The sequence below is a fragment of the Aedes aegypti genome, chromosome 3, assembly GCF_002204515.2.
Source record: "Aedes aegypti strain LVP_AGWG chromosome 3, AaegL5.0 Primary Assembly, whole genome shotgun sequence".
Lineage (NCBI taxonomy): Eukaryota > Metazoa > Arthropoda > Insecta > Diptera > Culicidae > Aedes > Aedes aegypti.
In genome coordinates this window covers 125,584,338-125,606,724 of record NC_035109.1, presented here as the reverse complement: position 1 = coordinate 125,606,724, position 22,387 = coordinate 125,584,338, and the positions used below count along the sequence as shown (strand labels likewise).

Genomic DNA, 22,387 nt, shown 5'->3' with positions numbered 1-22,387 from the left:
ACACATTGTTCAAGCAAATCTGGCGAAATTATTAAGCTTCTTATCATTTAGTGACTGTAATCATATATTGTAATGATGTTTATTCAGGTTTCACTAAGCTTAATAAGGATTGATGATTTAACAACGCTAGTTTAACAAACTACATTATTGCTGTATAATTCAGCATCATGTTGAACAACATTTTAATTATTTCTAAGTGATGCCTTTGTTCAGGCGTTGTTCACACAAATTTGGAGAAGTTATAAAGCGTGTCGTTGTATATTGACTTTATTCTACAACTTCAAAATCGCTTCATAAGCATTTATCTCAGCTTTTATTCAACTGCCACAAAATTAACTAAAAACAAATAAATGACTAAAAATCGCTTAACACTGTACTTCAAATGCAGTGTAATACTTTTACCATGAATTAATAACCACGTTTAATAATTACCTGGATACTGGATTCAAACTCGAGACCTTCCCATCGTCAGCGGTATATCTTGCCATCTGCGCCATCCTTGAATTCATATATCAGCCTTCCAGTGCTCAATATAAACCTCTTGTAGCTGATTATTGATCATGCTTGAGCTTCTATTCAACAATAACTAATCAACACGTGCTATGCTGATCAACAACTGAATAAGCGCATTACTTCTGCTGCTGTTCAGTACTGATGCGAGCTGAACTCAGTCGGCTATTTATAGCGCACAGTGAGAAAATTTATTTCAATGCTGGTCAAAAATAAAGTTTATTCACAAAGTAAAAACAGTCTGAAATTTTTTTTTTTTTTTTTTTTAATCTTTATTTGAGTGTATTTTAACGCACGAGGGCTAGTTCTACACTACAGTCTGAAATGATTAATCGAATTTCATAATAAGTTTTAACTTGTTAAAACTTTAATTGAATTGTTCATCTAACTATACTAAAATTCATTTATTAAATGTATAATATTTCTACTAGGTTAATATTTTAATTATTTGTCGTACTTTTTCCATCTATTAAACATTATACAAATATAAAATATATTTCAATCAATAATCCTATGTCAGAAGACTGATTCAAAATATTTTCTAAACAGCAAACATTCTAAACATTTTAAATATTGTATTGGGAAAGCATCAGTTATTATTGTATCCAACATGTTTTTATATATTAGTAAGTTAGTGGCGAGTTCGCCGAAGGCGAAAAGCCATTCAAATGAAGATAAATAATAATAATATTAGTAAGTTGAACATTGCAATACATTAGGAATACAACGCAATTGTTAGATATTTTGTCCATTTTTCAAAAATTTGGCTGTGGTGTGACCTCTTTTGTAAGGCTTCTTTGTTGCTGAACAATGTGTTTAATAATCGTTATTTTGGACTTCTTTGGATGACCTGCTCGGATGATATATCTATGTTGTATTAGGATTTTATAAAATACCTATTCAGCTTTAAATCATGTTCATGTTAAACATGGAAACAGCTGAAGTGCGAAGCAACCAAAACGTGAGTTCGTCTCCTGTACATCTGCTTACACAATTATATTTGTTTGGTGGAATATTGGCTCTTAAATAGAAGGAAAAATGACTTGTTCAACTCATTAGTAAAACAATCTTGACAAGTCGGCAAAAATTCTTTGGAGAAGTTTAATAAGTGTTGATTCTACTATTATTCATTCCAATGAAAAATGTTGAACATTGACTTAAATTTGGATCTTAAAACCATCTAATCAGCTCTGTGTAGGGCATTTTTTCAGCTGTCACCATTATTCAACAATAATTAACTATGTATGTTTATTTGTGACACTTGACTGAAAGTTGGGTAACCACTTTCATGTAACTATTGTTAAATTAGTTTTTATACTTCGATTATCATTAAAAATGTTATGATTAGTAACTTTTTCCGATATCAATAACGTCGCAGATGATGATCACTACATTTGGAAAATTTAAATTTTGATATTTTTAATCCAATGTGATTCGAACTTTACCCTCGTTGATCCATTATGTCGCTATTACGTCCATTACGTTAATCCATCTATCGCATACACGTCTTGGATTTGATTTGAAAAACATTTGAAACATTTGAAAATAACATAAAAAGACATAATATGTTTTGCTTGAATAAGAGCATACTCATATACTGTTATTCACATTGTTTATAAGTTTTACTAATCATGCTGGTCAACATTTTAAGTATTAGACACTGAAACTTTTGTACGATTTGTTGTTAATCAAATGTTCAATATGCTACTAAAATGATAGCTACAACCTATAGAAGCTTTTAATCAGTCAATTGTTAAACTTCTTATGTGTTGTAGAACAAAAGCTACTATATTTGCATTTTCGGAGGTTTATTCAGCTCTTATTCAAAACACAAACTGCAAGTGGAATAACAGCTTTTTTATAAGCGGAAATTAATATTATTCAATTAATGATTCAACTAAAAATTTGATCAGCAATGGTTGCTGCTATGCAGCTTGTATTAAACACGTAAGTATCTTAAAAGCTACCAATTGTTCCTTGGGTTACCCCACGGTACCTTACCAACATCCAGGCAGAAATATGAGGATTCACACTAGTAATTCCAAGATCCGCATTAAAACCCTAGGATCAACACGGGGATTTCAAGATCCACACTGGATGACTAGGATCCACACTGTCACCATACAATCCACATTGCAGTCCCAGGATCTATTTTGAAATCCGATCTACACTACAATCCCAGGATTCGCACTGGAATAAAATGACCCACACTGAAATACCAGATTCCACACTGGAGTTCTGGGATCCACAATGGTACACATTGAAATCCTACGATCCACACTACAATCGCAGGATCTTCACTGAAATTCTACGATACTTACTTCAATACCATGATCCATACTGTAATCAAAGGATCCACCCTGAAATAACAAGATTCACACTGAAGTTCCAGGGTTCACACTTGAATCCTAAAACCCACATTTGAATCCCAAGTTCCACACTTAAATTCGGCGATCCACATTACAATCCACACTGAAATCTTACAATTTATACTACAATCCCAAGATAAACACTGAAATCAAAGGACCCACACTGAAATATCAAGATCCATACTAAAATGCTACGATTCACATTGCAATCCTAGGATCCATACCAAATCGAAGAATCAAAGCATCCACACTACAATACCAGGATCCACATTGGAGATCCAAAATTCACATTTGAATTCTAGAATCCCAGGATCGAAACTGATGTTCTGCGATCCACACTATACTCCCAGGGTTCACCAGCATCCACACTAAAATCCCAGGAGTCACACTGGAATCCAATGATTCATCCGGAAATCCCAGGATCCATTCGGAAATCCCAGGATCCATTCGGAAATCTTAGAATTCACACTGGAATCCCGGAATCCACACTGACTGCCAGGATCCATTCTAAAATCTTTCATGAGTATCTGATTAAGAAACTACGCTTATTGTAACATAAGACGAGCGTGGTGATGCCGGCGAAAGTGATGCTGACAAAACCACTCAAAAAATTGAAATATTTAATGCTTACCACGAAACCTAGTGGAAGAAATCTGAATTAAAAATCCTGACATAAGACTGCGACTCTTTCACAACTTTAGCGAAGATACCATCCATACCTTTTTGTGTAAAAATTAACTATATTCACAGAAGAAACTGATCTCGAATTAGATCACTAGGCGTTCGAGGCTTCTAATCTCAAAATAAATCACTTGGCGGGCGTTAATGGGTTAAAGGACGCCTATTACGAATGATGCTTTGCAGAATGATGGAGGGATGGAGTTAAGCGTTACGGAGCATACAAAAGTTTATAGATTTTCCATATGTTTCAGATTTTTCATACCTTTGTTGTTATTAATTCTTCACATTACATTACATTCACATTTATTGAAATTATACATTTCAACAAATTGTTTCAAATATGCCATCATTTTCAAAACTTAAGAAAAAATATGGTACAAGGAGCAGAGTTGCTCGCTGTCACTATCAACGCATAAAATTTGCCGATTTCGACAGGCCGACTGCGATACAAATTGGATCATTTTGTATCCCATCAGCATCATGCTGGTTATTCCATCACCAGTGCATTGATGGCGATAGACTATGGATATCACTGATGGGTTAAGTTTAGCCTTAAATTAAGCACATAGAATGGCAATTTATCAGTACAATATTTTTAACAATGCTTCAGATAGATTGAATCTATATGTTGGTCACTGAAAAACAATAATAGCATGGATTATGACCACATGATCACTCATTCTGCACTGATTATGATCTAGAGTGCGCTGTCGCATCACTGCTGTTGGTTGTCAAATCAAAGTGATATTGATAGCTCGCAAATGATATTGATAGTTTTAGAGCATCAGCCATCAGCTGATATGATTGATATTAAGCAACTCTGACAAGGAGTAGGGGAGGTTCATTCAACCCTGCACATTGAAATTTGAGTTCAATACACAATATGGCTCATGAATTTTGCTCTCTTGTATATGAAATAAAGGGTGTACGAAATCAAATTGCACCATTTTTAAATGGCTGTAACTTTTTACCCGTTGGGTATTTTCTATTGAAATTATGGGTGTAATTTGTTCCGTGTGTATTTGTTTACGCTGTGAAGTTTTATTGTGCTCTGCAAGATAAATCCACGTAATGCGATTATCTTAAAATGTCGATATACCGTCGCAGTGATAATGCAAATCACCAAATGTTTCAGATTTAGCAAATATGAAACCCTTGCGTCCTTGAAGAACGAAAAAATCCAAGCCTACTTGAATTTTGACATTGCGTTTGAATTGCGCGCATATCTTCTGCGCGTTACCGCCGCCGCTGGATGTGGATTTGAAATGAGCGCCGCAATACTAGCAGATGTGCAATCGTTGTGATGATCGAGTCGGAAGAACAGCAGCAGCGCAAGTGAATTTTGCGCACGTACCTCGAAAATCCGGATCTACTATAAGCAGAAAGCTGGGAATGGTACATTCTACGGTGTATCATGTTTTAAATCAGTACAACGAACGTTTGACTATCAATCGGAAAGAAAAACGCGGCAAAATGGATCTCCGTATAGTGTTAAGGATCACAAATGGGTACTTCAAGCTTTCAAGAGGAATCCAAACAGTTCAGTTCGAGATGGGGCGAAGAAACTGAATCTATCCTAATTTTTCGTGCAAGATGCGAAAAAACGTGAAGGACATACGTATAAAGCCCAAAAGGCGCCTAATTGCGATGAACGGCAGAATACGGTAGGTCAAACATGTGTACGGAAGCTCTACACTCAGATGTTGTACAAACCACATCGTCTCGTTATGGATGATTAGCCGTATGTAAAAGCAGACTTTCGCTGCTTCCGGGGCTCCAGTTTTTCACTGCTCATCACAAATTTTGATGTCTCTGAGAACGTTAGAAATCAGAAGATGTCAAAGTTTTCTACAAACTATATGATTTGGCAAGCAGTTTTGCTCATAAATTTGTATCTAAAGGAATGCCTCCAAAAGCGTCTTCTTTATCTTCTGAGGTCAAACGATGATCGTAAGATTTTATGACCGGATTTAGCCTCGTGCTATTACTCGAAAGAGGTTTTGGAGTGGTACCGTTCTGATTCTAATTCCGGAAAACTTCCAATTCCGGACACTCTACTTTGTATGGGAAAGGTTTCACTTTCAACTAAGTTGCAACTAAGTTTGCTACGTGTTCCAAGGGAAGTAGTAGATTTATCAAAAAATGGGCTTTTTCGCAAACTGTTTAGCTAGCTGGCGTATGAGGGGTCCACCAATTTGAGGAAACTGAAAGGACCAGTATATATAGTTTTAGTATATACTAGCGATCAGTGACATAAAATTGGAATTCTAAAGATGGGTGCCCATGGCGGCCTGGTTTCAGTGAGAATTGCTCAGTAGTGCAATAAGATTCAGACTGATGATTTTTACAGCACGAGTTGTATATTTGTTGTAACGAGGCTTTCCGAGTTGGATAATTACGACGAGTGCTACAACATATTATGCAATTTGGTAGAGGATCACTTGAGGATATCAAAAATCAAATCGGGATGCATTAACCATTACTTAGAAATTTCTGAAAATTATTTTGTTATGATTCACTACGCAACTTAAAACAAAAGCGTAATAAGAGGGCGTTATGTAATATTCACACAACAGTTGCATAAATGACTATAACGACACTGCATAAGACAGTAAAGTAGGCCGTTACATGACAGATTAACGTAATGTAAAACAGCCTGTTACGATAATAAAAAAAAACATTTTTTTGCATCTTCGTAGAAGAACACTTGAGGATATCCGAAATGATACCTGGGCGCATTTTATCATTTGTAATAATTGCTGTGTAATGATTCATTACGCAACTCAAAACTGTGTTGTGTAATAGACATTACGCAACTGATTAAGTTGCGTAATGGCTATTGCGACACAGCATGATTTAGTACAAGAATGTAGGCCATTTCATGTCAAATTGGTGTGTTGAAAAACATCCTATTTCGATGAGAAGTTGCAAAAAAATATTGTATTTAACTCGTTACAAAATTCGAGTTTTTCAAAACTCGCCGTATTTATTCAGTTTGGATCGTTGGATAAATGTACGACTCGTGCAGAAAAGATCATCATTCCGCAACTTGTTGCATAAATTACTATTACACCTAAAAAATATCACCTCTTTTAGAATTTTCGATATGATAAAGTAAGTCAATATAAGCATTGATAGTCTCATTCTGTAGGCCCTCATCGGCCGCCCCAATTTAAAGTTCAACAAGGAATTGATGTTTTTGCTTTCGTTGATCGAAGTTGAGAAGTGCTGCAAATCACCCCGTTTGACGGTACGCGGCATTAAATGAACTTTAGAGCACTGCGTCGTTTTCTCTGCCATTGCTGCACTCTGTCAGTCAAAGTGTAGTTGACCACAACAACCAGATGGCCTTCAGGTGGACACGATATGTATCGGCCACAGCCCCAATCATTACCATGGGGCTTTACTATTGCACTGTAGCGCTTGGGTGGACGTTCGCAAATGGACCGAAGCAGCACCCTTTTTGCTCTTGTTTGAATGCGTGTCTACTGATCGAGAACTGGATTGTGAAAAGTGACTGGCGAGGCATGGCAAATCGGACGGGTTTGTTGAGTGTCTGTCTGCGTAGACAATTTATATATCTGAAAACTTGTTAATGAGTACAGGAAGGAGGTATTCTTTAACAATCTTCAGGAATGTTTCTTGTCTTACCAGATCAGTAATTTTGATTATTACGGAAAATACTGAAGATTTGCCAGTCATGGTGTGCTTGAGGCAGGATATCCTATAGGGTGCTCCAGTAAGTATGGGCACGTCTCTGACAACAGAAAGAATTTTTTTTCAAACATTTTTTATGTATAAATTCTTGTATTTTTCTTGTATTTTTCGAAAATTGTATTTTGAGAAAATAAATTCTTATCTGGTCAGCAAAGACCTTATTTTTTCTGTTTTGTTGAATTTCAATTAGTATTTTTTTTTAAATTAAAATCATTCACTGTTGCTGAAGTTCAAAAATTCACTTACCGAAATATCAGCTGTTGAATTTTAAACAAACTTTTTCCCCTTTTGTTTCCCAACTTCAAGTGTCTTTAGTGTACCATGACACTAAGAGTAATATTTAATGATTTATTGTTACAATGGATATTTGTAACGATACACCTTTACATCTTTCTCTAATACTATGACACTACAGGCAAAGTAAAGTTGAAATTGATGAATATGAAGAGATCCGAATTTATTAAATCGCCATAAAATATAAGAACAATGAAAATTTGATTGCACACCCTACTATTAAAGCTGGAGCATTGCGAAATGTTGCCTTCTCAAAAATTGTGAATTGTTTTTTTTCTTTAATTTGTCACATTATATTCAAGAAAAATATAAACGGGTACTTTAAATTGTTTTGTAACATGCATCTTGTGTCCTTATTTTTTCAAGAGGGTACGATTTTAATACCTCTAATTGATTTCGAAGCTATGCGACCTTCTTGCAAATTATCTTTTCAAATGCAGACAGCTAATATCCCTTCCGCTTTCGGTTTCAGCAAACCTTGTAGCTGTTGCATCCCCACCCAGCAATTACCATTCACCGACTTACCTCGAAAAGTTTGCTCGAAACCTGAAAATCTACTGGTCTGCTACCAATCGGCTGTATGATTGAATCACGCTGCTCATAAGGCTGGCTACTGCTCTCGTTTCTATCGCCACAGTCGGGCTTTTGTCGATATAATTTTTTATGTCTTCAACTCCGCAAAATTTCCAACACTTTTCCGCGAACCACTCCGTGAAGCCGTTTATTCCAATCAACAAAGCGCGCACTCCAATTATTCGCACACCACTAGAGGAGGCTCGCGCGCGCTCGTTGCTCTTGCTGGGTAGGTACTGCAACACCACGCGTCGACTTCACCCGCCACGACGACGACGACCCTATTCTCCTTTCACTGTCAGCCAGCGGTCGCAATGATCTTGCTGAAGAAAAACCAAATTGGTTTTATGGAAAAAGATTAACACTGACGCGGCACGATTTTTGCAGCAATTTTGTAATATGTTCTTTGCCAGTGATATTGCACGTTGCGTGTCACGGTGTGTTAAAAAACATATATTATCGAACATACATGAACCATCTTGTTTTAAATTTAGCCTTGCTAGTCAACACCCAAAGTTCTAAAAATTTGGTTTTGAATTAAGAAAAAAGTTGATTTTTATACACCTATGAATGATGATAGTAACTACACCACATGCTCTATCCAGTCGATCATTACGATAAACAAAAAAAAATTGATCTTTTGAGTTTGAATCCAGGTTTCAAAAAAGTTTCAGTAATAACTGCTATATGTATTTTATTACCAATTAGAAAATTGAACAACTCATCATCTTTACCATTCAAAGAACGAGCATTCCAATTTAAAATATTAAAAAAAATGGATCTGTTAGAAAAATACCTATAATCGAAATATTGTATAATATCGTTGCGTTCATAGAAAATGTAAGGTTTTTATTCGGTACCGTAATCCGGGGTATCATTGATCAGCGGGGTAACATTGATCGGAATGACTCATGTCGTAAAAAGTTCGTATTATCATTTATTGATGGAACATTTCCAAATAACGAATGGTGCTTCTCTTTCTTATATTCATAAGCTAATGTAAGTGAGGATTTTTGCGAAAATTGCATTTACATTATGCGTAAATTTGTCAACTTTTCGAAACAATGATTTCAATGGGTAAGGATGACACTACCGAAGATTCATGTCTCACATAAGTTCTGCAAACGATATGAGCAAGGAAAATGCGGTTCTTACTAAAAATGGCATCGCCGAAAACGATTCCGTTATCAAAACTTTCATAAGTATGCTCAATTAGGCAACATTAACGAATTACTGTAATGAAAATAGAAATCTCTTAAGAGATTGCCTACCTTTAGGCGTATTCCGTGGTTCGAGGTGTTTTTAATTTTAAAATAACTCAAAAGGTAAATGACTTGTAAGCGTTTGGTCTTCATATTCGGCTTCGGGGGCCATGATTTAAGCAAGTAACGATATTTTTAATATTACCGAACGGTGTTTACGTAGGTGATCAATGTTACCCCATATCAGCTAAATCAAAAAACCATTTAAAACATATTTTTAAACATGTATAAATCTTTCAAAAAACAAAATGCAGTATATAGTCACGAGCTATGGGTGGCAGTACTTGTTTTAAAAATATAAAATTTGCAACATTTGCTTTTTCAAACAAAATATTCAAGAAATATTCAAAATAATGATCAATGTTACCCCGGATTACGGTACTAATAATGAAATCTTACTGCCATAGGCAGGTCATTTTGTGTGAGTGTCGGTAGAAATTGTGCTTGATTGAAATAAATGATCATTCATTCGTGTTCAATATATGCCAAATTTGTCTTCAAGCCGTAGAAAAACATGAAAGTTAGTGCTACTTTATTTGACTGTCAAGGCTATTATTTAACAAAAAAAGACCGGAGTTACTTGCAAGTTCGATAATTTGGGTGTTATAGCACACCGTGCGTCTCTGGTGGGTCTCGGTTTGGGTGGTTGGAATTGTTACGAAAATGTTTGCACGTAAACAGAACTCTATAAGTCACAAAGGGCGCGAAGGAGAAAAGATATGGTGAGAAAAACAGCTCCGAAGAAAAACCCGTCGATTCGCTGATAGCGAGAGGGTTTTGAGAGACGAAGCGAAAGCCCCAACATATGATCCAAGCGAGTGTTGATGTGAGTGAGACTTAACTCTTACTAATATTGGTACTAAATGTGGCCCCCCAAGTTACTAGTACATGAGCATTATGCTTATGAGGGGGACCAGTATCGCTCCCCATACGAAGAAGTAATAAAAGTGGTCGCACTCACTTTACAGTGACTGTCGGAAATTATGGATGGATGGTGGTTGTGCAGAGAGAGACTTAAACGACACGGCAGGAGCGAGTGAGCCGGTTCTGCAGGTTTCGTTAGTTTATAATATCGACGGAAACTTGCACTTTTTAAATTGATGATCAGGTTTGATTGGCGGAGGCAGATGTGATGGGTGAAGCAAGAGGTGAGCAGCTGAGATGAAAACTGGAACCGATTTCCTTCATCTGTGAAGCAAGTGATGATGCGAACCGGGGGGCTGCTAGGGTTGATGTGAATGAATCAACTATTTCAATCCATCGTCATCTATTAACTGCATGAGTGGGAAATATCATGGAATGGACAGCCTTAGAAAAAGGATTTGTACTTCTTTTTACAAGTGATGCCGTTGCCTGAATATTGAACTATTATTGGCATATGAATTTGATTTAATGACTGAGGTATTGTAAAAAGATATCATTATTAACTCTTTTCAAGACTTTGTGAACAAAATTTTGCAACGATAAAAATTTCATTTTGCTTTTTCTCATCAATGCGAAAGAACATCGAAGGCAATTAAGTTTTGACGTCTACTCTTCTGATCATTTGAGTTTGAAACTTTAAGCCAGTCAGCTGTGAATGTAGCCACTGTCAAGGTCGACGATACAGAAGGACGAGCAATTTGACTCCGTATCAACGAGTGTTGCAGCTAGAATTATAATACTATTCGAAGCTTTAACAAAAGTGTTTTGAATTATTCTCTTAAAAAGTCCTGGTAGATATTTCGAATGATTTTCACCAATGGAATCCTTGAAAAAAACTGAAGGAGTTTCCAGAAGACTTCCTGAATGAATTTCTGCAGGAGCAGCTGTATGAAAGTCCGGATAAATTCATGGAGAGATAACAGGGATAATCGTCCCAGAAAACCAGAAATCGCATAACAATGCACGCAATAGCTCGTTTATTCATACAAATTACATCACACCTGCAATACACGATGAATCAAATCGTTTGATTGGTGAATTTCCTCCTCCTGACAATTTCAGAGTTCGTTTGTACATTTCGTTCCTTCTCGTATACTCGTACAAAGTAAGTCGAATCCTTCATTTACCTATGATAAAAAATTTGATTTGACGGCCACTACAGATTGATTCGACTTACTTTGTACGAAACGAAGCAAAATGCACAGATGAACTCAATAAATATCGAGTATTTTCTCAAATCCACGATAGTAGCTTTCATATGGTTTTGAGAAAACTAATTAAGAAGAATCACAACCTGTCATCTGAAACTGTTTTGAAATCAATCCCTTTTTTGACATTTTTTTCTCCGTGTACATCGCATAAGTTTTGCATACAATCAGCTCACGTTAAAATACTAGGTAGTTCCTATAGTTTCCCGAAATAAAATGTATGATAAAATGATAAGCCGTTTCATTCAATTATTTACGACGTTTTCGTACCAGTGTAAATCGGCTCAAGTAGTGTTTTGTTTTGATTCGTGGTTAAGTCACTTTGTCTCTCCATATACAACGGAGCGGTGAAAGTATTGGTGAAATTAAACGCGCTAAGAAAGAAAAATCGAGTTGGTTTAGAGCGGATCGTGTAGGATTTTATCTGCAAAACACGTTGGATGGATAAAATAAGTTTGTTTACCACTCTGACTTGAGTCTATTTGAATAAGTTTTCGAGAAATAGTGTTTATATGCGAGGAAACTCGGCAATCAAATGATTTCGCTCACCGTGTTTTGCGGGTGGGATTAAATTCTCACAGGTGAACGACTTTTTTCTTAAATTTTTATGCGACTTCTGATTGTCTGGGAATAGTTCTTGCAGAAATTTTGGAAAGATAAGATTCCTATTTGAACTTCTCAAGACTTGTTTAGATCACTTAAAATCTGGAATTTTGGAAGAAAACTCTTGAACATCCTGTACGAAATTTCCAGAGAAGTTTAAGAGAAATTCTTGAATGAAGATCACGGTGCTATTCAGACCGTTATTATCAGAAAGCATATGCATCAAAATTGTGCTCACCAGTCGTTTTCTTAGGTTAAACTGCATGTCTGGGCAAAATTTGTAAAAAAAAATCCCCGTTTTGAAATTACGCTCTTTTTATGGTCCATAAATTTGAAGAAAATCTGAGATTTGAAATGGTTTTTCATATGCCGTGATTATTTGATGAAATGTACAATCATAACATGGATCAAAGCTATTTTAAGTTATATGTATTCAATGGGTTATTTTAAATAAAAGATCAACCAAATTTCTAGTTACGTCCTTTTTGCGACGTACCGATCAAAAACCTTTTTTTTTTATTTATTATTGAAGCATTAGATTGTTATTTTTGTCTCAACTGATTTTTCTTTGGCTCAAGTGCTGTAAGGCATTACGGAGACAATTCATCATGCAGCTGATAGGTTTTAGCACAATAATCTGGGTAGTTTGGTGAACCCAAGAACTCACGTTTTAATAAATTTTACTTCAACTCGAGAGTAGGTACATATTAGACTTTCAGATTTCATATTTTGTGGGCAGCTATTCGTTATATTTTGTTCAGTCGGCGCTTTCCGGTTTGGATTTTTGATCAAGTGTTACTAATTCTTATGATATTTGTTATTATTAAAAAACCAGTGACAGGAGTGTATGAAACAAACGCAAACGATATTGAAAGCAGTGATTCAAAATGGAAGAAAATATTGAAAAATACAGAACATCTTTTATTAGTTTGTTATATGGAATTTTTAGAGCAGAGCTCTGCAAGTTTGTTTTTGAATGTTTGACTCATGAACTCAAGATTCATAGTACAGTAACTGACAAGCCGAAAAAGATTTGCATTCGAAGAGAATGTAAGTTGTATATTATCGATTTACAACACATTTTTTATATATCTATTATTAAATAAGACAAATCTTTTTCGGCTTGTTCATGCTTTGCAAGAGGTATGATTTTGAATTTGTAAAAACCAAATCTTTAAGCTATTGCTGCTTTTTCTTAATATAGTTTTCATTCAATGTTAAATTTACATTGATTTATGATGATTTTTTATTAGATTATACCACTCATCAGGATTAACCATCAAAGCCCCGGGACAGACCTTTTATTTTTAATCGAGTGGTGCTCAGAAACAGATAAGGTGAATGAGATGCGGTTTTCACTATGATTGATGGAATGAGTTGGACTTCTTGCAAGTGGGGTTTTCAAACCGGAAGTTCAGGTCTGAAAAACCATCGATGCGCAAAAAAAAAAAGAAAACCGCATTTCTTCAACGTTATTTGTTTCTGAGTGATAGTCGATCAAAAATAGAAGGTTTGTCCCGGGACTTTAAGGGTTAAACTCATAAAAAAGATCAAATTTTGAGAGAATGATTCAACAATGAAGAAAAGATGACAATACACAAGCGTCAGCTAAAGCACTGTTTAAAGAAAAGTTAAGAAAATGTTAAATTTGAATGGTCTAGTTAACCTAGTTATTCATATTACTTTTATAATTATTTTTAAAGTAACTTTATAGATAGTAATCTAAAATTGACTCCAACACCTGAGCCTACGGAAAATGAGTAAAATGTATTAGATTATTGCAGCTGTAATATTTTTAATAGCTACGCCGCAAAAAAAGGTGTAACACAAAAATTTGTAGAAATTTCTATTCAAAAAATCCAAGGTTCCAAATAATTAAAAAAAATGCTTTGTACATTTCATTTTATAACAACGGCAAATGAAGAACCGTTTGAAAAACCTTGATTTTGTTTGAATTTGAGGATCAAAAGGACTACAAAACGAGCCCTACGTTTTTTTTAACTTTTCCCGGAAATACAATTCAGTTCCCGAACATGACTGATGAACACAGGCTTTTTCTTTGAAAACGATGGTCTGGGGAATACCGTGATGCTCTAAAGAAATAGAAGAAGAGAGTAGTAGTCCAACTCTCAGTAGAAGTTTATTTGAATTTTTTGAGTGAACCCCACAAGTGATTCCTGGAATATCACCTGGATTCTAATAGAATGTCTGAAGAATTTCCAAAGGAACTTTCGGAAGTATCTCTAGAGATAGAGCATATTAGGAATTCCTCATAAAAGAATACTTGGAGAAATTTCTTGTGAATTTTATGGTAGATTTCTGGGTGATGTTTGTGGAAGCATTCTTACAGAAATCTCTGATTTTCGTATATTTTTTTTTGGTTTGGTGCTTGTAGAGTGTTATTATGGAAGAATCTTTAGACAAATCCCTGTAGGAAGTCTGACGAAAATTCTTCATAATGCTTTCGAGAAATTCCTGGACGAATAGCTCGAAATTTCCTGAATGTTCAGTAGGGTGCGGTTTATTTTTCGAATGTTCTGAAAACCAAACATTCGTGTGCTCTTCTGAATTCAACATTCACAAAAAAGGTGAATCTCAAATTTTGAGCCAAACATATTGAGATTGGAGGTAGCGCAAGTGGCGTGAAGACGAATTTCCAGGTTATGAAATATGACCTTCCGTAAAGTCTTCATAACTTTGTTATTTTGTAATTAATTTTAAAGCTCTTGGCATCTTTCTCTTCAACATTGAATATATGAAAAATTTGTAGAACATCGAATTTGTCTTAAATCAGAACAAGTCTGAGTTAAAACTAGTTTTCTCCAAACTTTTCCTCATTTTACTAAAAAAAATCATCTTTGTTTGACCATAACTTAATGAATGCTTAACGGATTTCAAATCTTTTTACATGATTTTGAAGCAAGTTTAGTTTTTAAGCTTTGGGTACAACAAATAAAATTAAAACATAGATTTGACTAAATCTTTTTTTAAACAAAAATTGCCCAAAAACATGAATATTAAACGAAATGAACTAATTTTTTATTTTGTTTTCTCATTTGTTAAACCTTCAAAAAGGTCTTAGAAGCAATTTTTCATAAATGATTTTTTTTTATTTTAACATAATATATGCACTATTCAACTTGTAACTATGACAAGACGCTTTAAAACCTTCATTTAAACAGTAAAACTGCAACTTTCGGCAAAAATAAATCAATTACTCAAAAACAAATTGATTTTTCAAACTGTTCAAAACTGTTTTTAATTAAATTTGTGGTGTACTCATTTTGATAACAACTAAATTTGCTTCGAGAACATGTAAAATGATCTGCAATTGGATAAGTATTTATGAAGGTATGGTCAAACAAACGTGATTTTTTTTAGTAAAGAGATGAGAATTTGTAAGTAAAGTACTTTGAGCTAACACTTGTTCCGATTTTAGACAAATTTGATATTCTACAAACTTTTCATAAAGATATTTTTGAAGAGAATGATGCTAAGAGTTTTTAAAATTGGTTGGAAAATAACAAAGTTATGATGACTTCACTGAAAGTCACATTTATTAACATGGAAATTTAACTTCAAGTCGCTTGTGCCACCTTTAAATCTTGATATTTTTAGCTCAAAATTTGAGGTTACTCTTTTTATGTGATTTGAATTCAGAAGCGAACACGAATTTTTGGTTTTGAGAACCTTCGAAAAATAAGCCGCACCCTAATGTTCACTTGATAAATGTTCTAAAAGCTGTTCGGAAAATTTATTGACGATTTTCGTTCGTGGAAGTCTTGACGAAATTCATGGATGGAATTCCAATTCATTGAAAAAATCCCAAAAGGAGATGCCTTTTTCAAAGAAAGGAGTCCAAGAGGAATCGAAAAAATTTTTTTTTTTGATGTCTCATTAGATACTGAAAATCAAGTTGATAATATTCGAAATGAATTTGTCAAGCCCTGTAGAATGTTATTGAAGGTTTTTTAGAGTAACTCTTGAGGAGATTGCTTAGTGAAATCCATCGAATGCCTAGTTTTCGTTCAGAAACTGAATTGATCCCCAATTTTTCGTTATATTCGTAGGTCTTGCCAGGGTTGTTTTGGTGGTCAGAAAGATAAAGAATTGTCATCCACCAATAATAGAACTAAAATAATCTTTTTCTTCTTTTCCTTGGCACTACGTCCTCACTCGGACATGTGAATATTCACAATAACAATTAAAGTTTCTTTTTTGTGTGTACAAGGCTTCCGGAACAGGCTATGACTGCAGACATCATATTTGTATATCTATTCATAGTCCAAATAAATATCTATATAATCATATATGAACTATTTAGATTACTTAATTAATGGTCAACAAAGGTTAGGTTTCCCAAGGGTTTTTATAGATGTAACTGGATCTCGGTGGCTTCGGATTATCCTCAAATTCCAACCAAAATTTTTTTAGATGTCGAAAGAATATTTCGGCTCCTATGAATAATCCTACGAAATTGAAGATTTTTGTTCACGACATCTTCAAGAATTTATCAATTATCTATTTTATTTCCTTCTAAGATTTTTTCATATGTTTTGTGAAGAATTCAACTAGAATAATCTTTTAGATATTCCTTTAAGAATACCTTGAAAGAATATTTAAGCTTCTATGAATCATGCTAGGAAATTAAAGATTTTGTTCACTACTGTACTACTTCTTCAATAATTTTGCATCTATCTCTTATTTTCCTTCCAAGATTTTTGCTCACATATTTTTTCAAGAATTGTTAGGAGACGCTATCTTAAGGAACAAGTACTTACTCCAAAGCATTCGTATTTGAGTATTGTTTTCATTATTGAATTTTTTTTTAATTGATTCTATAAGACTAAATGGTAAATCAAAGCAATTTAAGTTATAACCAGTCGATCAAGCTGTATATGTAATATACAATATTTGCAACATATCAATGCATGATTCTATTGAAATCTTGCAGTTGTAGGTTGGGTGTCTCAAACATTAATTAAGGAGACGGTTTCGGAGTCATTGTCTATTACCACGGTATTCATATTCTATGGATACTGTGTTTTAAAGGCTCTATAGTGGAATATTATTAAGCGCTTGAGTTCCGAATAAATTGCTGCAGTAAAGCTGTTCTGGCCCTCATGGTTAACTAAACTGATGAGAATTTTTTCAAACTTAGTTGAATATGGATTTGGTTAGCAAAGCTCAACATCGCCGAAAAGACTTTTTGTAATGGCGATTTAGATATTCGAATGTTCTTTTCGAATGGCTTTCTTAGTCTGGTTGTCGTAAAACGATGTTTTTTTTTGTAAATCAGATTGAAAAAACCATTCGAAAACAGCAGGTACTTCTGGAATATTCAAGATTTAAAGTTTTTTTTGTTCGAAGCATGCATCATTCAGTTATGAACTTACATCAGTCAAGTTATAAAATTGTTATATGTCGAAAATTCAAAATGAAAGGCTGTTGAAATAACTGAGCCAATTCGTACCGACAATTACATCAAACAGTTTTTACATTTTCTTCAATGTTTAGTAAACAAGAATTACTGTCCTATAAGCTTCATGTCAAACCATAATATCCACTTCTCACTGTACCAACATGCAACAGTCCCATTTGAATACATCCAAACTCAGTTTTCGTAGTCGTTTCTAAGTGTACTGCTCGTTACCACCTTCTTGTGCACAAACATGTACTCCAACGTGTCCCAGCAGTCGGTCGCTCTCTCGTACTCATAGCCTCTTTAAAATTTAAGTCACTCGCTTCAAACATCAACTCCCCCAAACTTCCCAATCGAGCATTCCCTTCGAAATCAAATTCCCTCCTTTGGACACCATTTTTTCTAAATTCTCTTCAGCATCTGTGCACTTCTGGTTGTTCACGATTCACTACATCGATTTCACTGCCAGTTCCAATTCCAACCATTCCAACCAACCGAACCACACGAGTTAGCCAGCGGCACACATATTCGTCTTGTTCGCACTAAAAAGGTGAAGGTTTTGGCATTTGAGATGCGATCCAATCTCCAAGTCGCTTCGCTGCACTTCCAATGCGCTGCTTGTGCAAAGTTTCTTCGTTCTCGTTCTTTTCGACTGGTCCGTACTTGAATGCAAATCCAAGATGCGATTTTCCTCCTCATCAGGAAAAAACACGTCCTTGCGAAAAAAGTGAAAATCACTCACTTTGGTCTTTTCTCTTTGGCCGAGGGTCGCGACAAACATCACACAAGATTCAGCACACGGAGGCGACGTAATCCACTTTCAACTTGCCACCACAACACATACCTTGGGCTCCAAAAGGGGAGGAATAGGAGGAGGGGAACTGTGGAGACTGTTGTTCAGCTACGCGTAACGACTTAAAGACTTCGACGGCGAGAGCGATCTGCAAGCGACGACGACATGCAGCCAGGGTTCGTTGTCTACTGAACGGAGAAATCTCCGAGACTTCTTGTGCATACCATTTTGCGCTCGACCGATCCGCGGCCACGACGACGACGACGACGACGACGACTTCGACAGACGGCCAAGCAAGGCTGTTTATTGTTGCTGTTGGTGGTGGTTATGGGGAGCTTACGCTCCACAGTGGTCCAAACAAATGTCGACCAAAACCCCAAACTTCCATTTAATTGGAAAAAATATTGTATTTTTCCTTAATTCATATTGTTTCCTTGACTTATATATTTGACCGATTGACGGAAGCAAGCTGATTGGACGATAGCTAGAAGCTTTTACAGACTTTCCATTTGTCAGGAAAATATGCCAACTGAACATATTTGTTAAATATATCAACCAATTATAATTGATTCCAAGGAAATTTCTTGATGAGGATGAAAGTAATGCCATCATCGCAAGGGACTTCCATAATTTTGATTATTTTAATAATAGTTCGCTTTTCTTCCAAATGAGTATTCCAAGAATTTTCGAAACCGTTCTCTTAATTTAGAATGCTTTCGAAATCTCATGTACAGTCAAGACTCCTATAAGACGCTGGCACCTACTTTACGCACACCGCAATTTCTCAGCTGTCGTCCATTCTATTCAGGTAAAATTCTGTAGATGTAGTTTATAGTATACCGCATCCATCAACAAAATTTCAGCTTCATCTCATTGAATACCGCTGAAAAATTGTGGTGGGAGGAAAGTGGGTGGTAAATTAGACAAGTGAGTCCTAAATTGAAATTGTGCCTGCTGTGTATAGCAAGTTTTCGAGCTTTTATACATTTAGGTAATAATGATTTGTTTTCCTCTTTCAATGCCGGAATGGACTTCTGAGGTTTTTTCAATATTTTTTTATAATTGCCAAAAAAGGAAAGAAAAAAAGGAAGAGGTCAAACGAGAAATTTTAATTTCAAAATTTTTTGTTTCCTAATTGAGAGAAGAGTTTTTTTTAATTTTGTAGATCCTGCCATATTATTTCTAGAGCAGAACCTTGGGCGCGTTTACATTGCCTTCTTCTCACATTTGGAAACGGTTTAAGAGTTTTAAATTATCGTCTATAATCACGGATTTGAATTTTTCTTCACATTTTGGTATAGCAATGCCACTTGCTTTAACAATGGAATTGGTTGACGTTTTGAGAGCAATGTAAGTATTAAGTTTTGTTTGCAAATTTTAACATCAATATTACTATCGATGTGTGTTTCATATGTACTCCAGTTGACTCGAAAATAATTTAAAGTGGAGCTGGTAGGATTGAGAATCGCTTCATGGGATATTTGAATTGTAACAGGGACATGATCAGAACCTAAATCTGCGTGAGTAATAGGGTGCAGCTTATTTTGCGAAAAGTCTAAAAACCAAGAATCCGTGAGCTCTTCTGAATTAAAATTACATAAAAAGGGAAACCTCAAATTTTGAGCCAAAAATATTGGTGGCGCAAGCAACTTGAAGGTGAATTTTTAAGTTATGAAATATGACCTTCAGTGAAGTCTTCATAATTTTGTTATTTTTCAACCAATAATGAAGCTATAAGCATCATTTTCTTCGAAATTAAATTCAAGAAAAGTTTGTAGAACATCAAATTTGTCTGAAATCAACACTTAGTCTTAGTTAAAGGCAGTTTTCTTTAAATATTTCCTCTTTTTACTTAAAAAATCATTTTTGTTTGACCAATCGTTTTTGTTTGATCACAATCGAACCACTGTGCGCTCTCGCCAAGACAGTGAAAGGCAAACGTTGAATGGCTAATGCCGCTGGTTTGGTGCTGGCACACGTTGCACAGGAGGACAAGCCCCAGCTGAGTTCGAGTCTCCGGAGCTTACGGCGTTGGGGAGATTGTTGTGATTTGTTTTCTATAGCCGTGAAGGTTGATCGCATTGGCGTTGAGAGAACGCGAGCGAAGAGAAATTCATACCGCGTGTAGGATAATGTATGTAGGCACGATACACAAACCGTGGTGTTTCTACAGGGAAGGCAGGTATGCATCGATGATTATGGTGATATGGTGAGTCATGATAGGTAGTGACGATATCAAAAATACGAAGGACAATTGAAGTGACGTTTCCGATAATGATGCACTAGTGATTCAATAAATTTTGCAGGATATTGGAAATGTATCATGTTATTCATCAATAATTTGACCAAATCATTTCCAGATCGGGATTACAATGTAATAATCAACCTACAATAAAATATTAGAACTTTACTGTAAACTAGTATATTTATTATTGTTCAGGACCTTTTTACTCTAAACCCTCTGTGGAAAGAAACAATAGACTCTCTTTGCGCTCATGCGTTTTGCGGTACTCAGTTTTGGGTGTTGTTCGAACCCATTAGAATGAAGTCACAAGCTCTCATTTTTTCTCTGCGAATTACCCTCTTCAAGGGACCCTTCCCAACTTGCCCATTTTTTTCTTATTGAATCACTGCCGTTATACGCATAATTGTCCCATGTTCCAAAATATGCAATCGAGAAAAACGCGTTTAAAGATTTTAACACATTTAAGCCTCGTATTGACCAGGTGTGAGGTAAATTAAATGAAAATCTTCACAATAGCATAAGGAATACCGTGTTTATTAGAGTCAAGAGTTTGTATTATGAGAATAAAGTAAATTTAGCTACGAAATTCAAAGTGGGACTGTTATGCCTAAAAAGACGGGGTTTTTGGTGAATTTCTACGCATAACAGTCCCACTGATAGTAGAGACCAATTATGTGCTAAGCATACTGCTGTAGATGACCCTTCTTACGTATAGATTGTACCGAATATTAAGGACGTATATCCTCAAGACTATGTTAAGATGTAATAAATTCCTAAATCGACTCTTCCAGCTGCAGGCATGACAGAAACTCATCTGCGAATTCAAGGTTATTCTGCGGGGTAAATATTTAACTCAAAATTCACGACACAAATCTTCACACGATTTGGCATTTCGTTGGACTTTGTTTGCAATATCATGATATTTGATACATCGCGAATTAAGTTTTAGAACCACCAACATATTTAAAAGACACGGACACGTTAATATGCTTCCAGTGGACGGTTATGTCCTTTGAAGGAAGCACCCCACTAGACAACAGACTAGCATGCAACGCCCAGTGGCACAGTCGAAATACGTTTCTAACGAAAAGCTTTTCCGGACTGAAGCGGGAATCGAACCCATACTCCTTGACTCGATGCGGCTAAATGCTTGGTAACATTAACCGCACAGCCACGAAGCCCACACTTGCAACGAAGAGCCAACTATGTGGAATAATCCAGTATGTGGCCAGGTCATCCTATTCTTCTTTTGACATGACTTTGACTTTATCAAGTTTGATATGTCCCTTATGAAGTTTGATGTTGCCAGCTAGGTTTCAGAACCGACAGTTTAGAGGCCATTTTCCCTAGGGAACCTGGAATTCAGAACAATCCGGCATGTGGTCAAGTCATTAAAATGCATTTGAACCACCTGTAGACTTGATTTTCAAATTCATAAAAATTGATATGTTGCTAGCCAGGTTTCAGATTCGACAATATAATGGTCACTTCCACCAGTGAACCGGTATTCGGAACAACCCAGCATGTGGCCAAGTCATCCAAAAAGGTGAACTATTTTTATTTACACTTGGTTTGCTAAATCATGAAGTTGATTTGTCGCAAGCCATGGACTCGAAATTAAAGTGATTACACAGCGTAACAAAAATGACATTTTTGCGTGTCTCAAGGATCAAATTATGTGTCTCTAGTAGTTTTGGGGTTGCTGAATCTGATGCCATTCTCCGAAATGTTCCAGCATGTCATAATTTTTAGCCACAGGTCGCCAAGCTGTATATAACAAAGGTTT

General features: G+C 35.6%; 1 protein-coding gene across 5 annotated transcripts in view; it reads right to left on the bottom strand.

The window, feature by feature from the left end:
• LOC5575776 overlaps positions 1–18,585 on the bottom strand; it is a 123,312-nt gene extending 104,727 nt beyond the window's left edge. For 2 of the 5 annotated variants that reach the window (XM_021849202.1, XM_021849201.1), the window contains exons 1-2: positions 18,408–18,584; positions 8,097–8,467 (exon numbers count right to left, since the gene is read on the bottom strand). The gene's annotated coding sequence lies outside the window, so the exon portion shown is untranslated. Of the gene's footprint in view, positions 1–8,096; positions 8,468–18,305 lie in introns of all 5 variants that reach the window. The other 3 variants (XM_021849205.1, XM_021849204.1, XM_021849206.1) reach the window with 3 other exon arrangements.
• Positions 18,586–22,387: the final 3,802 nt, after the last annotated feature.